The sequence below is a fragment of the Salvelinus sp. IW2-2015 genome, linkage group LG7 (assembly GCF_002910315.2).
Source record: "Salvelinus sp. IW2-2015 linkage group LG7, ASM291031v2, whole genome shotgun sequence".
NCBI classification, from domain to species: Eukaryota; Metazoa; Chordata; class Actinopteri; order Salmoniformes; family Salmonidae; genus Salvelinus; species Salvelinus sp. IW2-2015.
In genome coordinates, this window is record NC_036847.1 from 26,170,728 (window position 1) to 26,174,602 (window position 3,875).

The 3,875-nt window shown below is 45.3% G+C and overlaps 1 pseudogene; it reads left to right on the forward strand.

The window, feature by feature from the left end:
• LOC111966117 (plexin-A2-like) overlaps positions 1 to 3,875 on the forward strand; it is a 90,088-nt pseudogene that overhangs the window by 42,415 nt on the left and 43,798 nt on the right.

Consider the following 3,875-nt stretch of genomic DNA (forward strand, 5'->3'; position numbering starts at 1 on the left):
GCTACCCTGACATAGCCAGTATTTTCCCTCCTTCGCTACCCTGACATAGCCAGTATTTCCTCGTCCTGACCCTGACATAGGCCAGTATTTCCCCGCTTCACTACCCCTGACATAGCAGTATTTCCCCCTTCACACCTGACGTAGCCAGTATTTCCCCCTTCACTACCTGGCATAGCCAGTATTTCCCCTTCACTACCCTGACATAGCCAGTATTTCCCCCTCACTAACCTGACATTGCCAGTATTTCCCCCTCACGACGCCTGACATTGCCAGTATTTCCCCTTCACTACCCTGACATAGCCAGTATTCCCCCCTTCACTACCCTGACATAGCGCAGTATTCCCCCTTCACTAACACTGACATTGCCATATTTCCCTTCACTACCCTGACATAGCCAGTATTTTCCCCCTTTCACTACCCTGACATTGGCAGTATTTCCCCCTTCACTAACCCTGACATTGCCAGTATTTCCCCTTCACTACCCTGACATAGCCAGTATTTCCCTTCACTACCCTGACATAGCCAGTATTTCCCCTTCACTACCCTGACATTGCCAGTATTTCCCCTTCACTACCTGACGTAGCCAGTATTTCCCCCTTCACTACCCTGACAATAGCCAGTATTTCCCCCTTCACTACCCTGACGTAGCCAGTATTTCCCCCTTCACTACCCTGACATAAGCCAGTAGGTTCCCCTTCACTACCCTGACATAGCCAGTATTTCCCCCTTCACTACCCTGACATAGCCAGTATTTCCCCCTTCACTAACCTGACATTGCAGTATTTCCCCCTTCACTTACCCTGACATTGCCAGTATTTCCCCCTTCACTACCCTGACATAGCCCCAGTATTTCCCCCCTTCACTACCCTGACATAGCCAGGAATTTCCCCCTTTCACTACGCCTGACAGTTAGCCAGTATTTCCCCCTTCACACCCTGACATAGCCAGTATTTCCCCCTTCCTACCTACATAGGCCCAGTATTCCCCCTACTACCCTGGAACATAGCCAGTATTCTCCCCTTCATACCCTGACATAGCCAGTTATGTTACCCTTCACTACTCTGACACTAACCTTATAGGACACGACAGCTCGTGTCTATTCTGACTGGCCTCTTTAGATCTACACACATCACATTAGATCCACATTCCAGTCATGGCTGAGTCTTATATGACTGCCTTTCCAGAAGGCAGGATTCAGGGAAGAGGGGAGACTATGATTTCTCCACCGCCCAAACACCCAGAAGTATTGAAGGAGTGTGTTGAAAACATGGCAGCGTCCTTCCAGCTGCCTACCCAGCTCTGAACAGAATGGTAGTGGGAGCCATTACTGTACTGCAGTTACGGTGCCAAATGCATTGCTTGTTCCGTTGTGTTCCAACCAAGACAGAACACTTGACAGGCAGGCAAGAGAGGGATTCTGTGGTGGCATCTTGTGGCCTGTCTGTAACACCACCACTGTTATAACGATGGAGACTTACAGCAACTGGAACGTTTGCTTTTTACTGTCCTCTGAAATGTGTGAGATGAAATCAAGGGGCCTTCCTACAGCTGTTATTCGTAGATATTTAATAAGTGGGAATTAAGCTTAGTGACTGTTCGCTTCAAGAATCTGATGACTCTCTCACGTGAAATTTGGTATTTATTTAGCATACTGAAGTTAATATAGGACGTATTGGCCAGAATGTTTTTAAGATATGTAATACATTCACAAGAGCAGCTTATTGATAATAATAGACACGGAAAAGACGCGGATGAGGTAACACTGAGGGACTGTTACAGGTGACTGGGGCTGGTGATACGCACATGATTATGATGTTATACTCTTGAGCAAGTATCTCATCGTTTAGCGTACTCAACCTGGTATAAGACGGTCATCTTATACTATCGTTAAGTGCGTCTTTTCGTCATCAGCATAGTTTTAGTGAATCAGACATCTAGTAATCAGCATTACTAGTAATCAGGATCAAGCTCATTATCACGATACAGCACATCGAAAGGATTCTTGGAGAAATCAATCTTATCTAGATCAGCATTAGATCAGCATTTAGAGTCTCCAGGCATTTAGATCAGCAATCTGGCTCGACGATTCTCCAGCAGGACCAGCCCAAAGACTACGTTACCATACAGCTAGACACTTAATAATGCATCCTACGATTCCTTCCTGCATGGGGAGGAATGGGAATACTCTGTAGTTCTACCTCAAAGAGCATGGTTGTGGTAACTAAGACAATTCTCACTCTGTACACCAGAGGTGGGACCATTATTCCAGTCACAAGCAAGTCACAAGGTTCGAGKCTCAAGTTGAGTTCCAAGTAAAATGGGTCAAGAGTCAAGTCCAAGTCATGCATTGTTAGAGCAAGTCAAGTGGAGTCTAGTCACAATTTTAAGTCAAGTAAAAAAAATCTATACATGTAACTATAAATCTTTGTCTATTTATTGAGGCTACCAGACAGCCCTTTTCAATATTTTGTCTACAAAATATTTTGATTAGYGTACTTAATTGTAAAATAGTGGTAAGGGCATGAAATCAGCAGAAGGCAGGGCAGGTTGACAACCTCAGAGAACATTTATTTGCTGGTCTTGGTGATCCAATGGTGAAAGCGTCATAGCATACAAAATATACAGGTAGATTTACCAAATACATTGGCGTTAGCCCAAAATAAATAGCCTCTGTATCAGGCTTAACCTGCCGTATCTGAATGGACACTGCTCTGGACTAGATAAGAGGTAAGAGGTGTGGTACTCTGCTGGCGCTATAGAGGTGTGAAGACATTTGGCTCTAATTAAGTTTCTCCTCAGAGAGTGAGAGAAAGAGTGAGAGAGCGGAGATAAAAGGCTCTGGCAGTAGCAGGAGTTCCCTCACATGGAACATATCTGCTCCTGGGCAGGAATATCATTCAAGAAGCCATGACTTCACCTCAACCTGACAGATTGGGTATATGACCAAGTGATTGGGGGATATCCCCTCATGCCCCCCTGTCCTCTTACATGTCTTAGTTTGAGGCTCCCTCAGAGCTACTGGAGACATTTTATGAAAACTGAAAACGTACTGTCTCTGAAAGCAATAATACTTCATTGGATGGATGTATATAGCACGTTTCTAACAGCTGCTGTACTTAAAGCCTTTAGTGGGAGAAACTCACCTCAACCACCAGCAATGTGTTGCACCCACCTGGGTGATGCATGGTGACCATGCTTGTGACAGAATGCTCATCACACATCAGCTGGAGAGGTGAGGAGGGATATAGGCCAATTAGGAATGAGGAGGTTGATATGAATGAATGGGGCCAGGTTGGGAATTTAGCCTTGACACCAGGGTTAACAGCCCTACTCTTACAATAAGTGCAATGGGATTTGTAATGACCACAGAGAGTCAGGACACCCTTTTAACATCCCATACGAAAGACAGCAACCTATACAGGGCAATGTCCCCGTCACTGCAATCTCCTTAAACCAGAGTGAAGAGTGCCCCCTACTGGCCCTCCAACACCACTTCCAGCAGCATCTGGTCTCTCATCCAGGGACCGACCCTGCTTAACATCAGAGGCAAGCCAGCAGTGCTATGCAGGGTGATATGCTGCTGGCTGTGCTTGATTTGCATATTATCAGCCTTAAGCACTTAGCTATGCCAGTGTGTGCTATTGTATTAAGTGTAACATTCAATAAACTCTCGACTTTACATGGTATTACAGTAGGTGGTTAATAGGCTATATGTTATGAATATACTCGTTCAGCTTTTAGAATGAAAAGAGTAAAGCCAGAGACGGTCTGTCTCACCTCATCCCGTTTGACTTGCTCATGTCTCATATTGGAGAGCTTAGATTATTAGAGCATGATGGCTGGCTAGTGTGGATCCCTTCAGTAGCCTGGTTCCA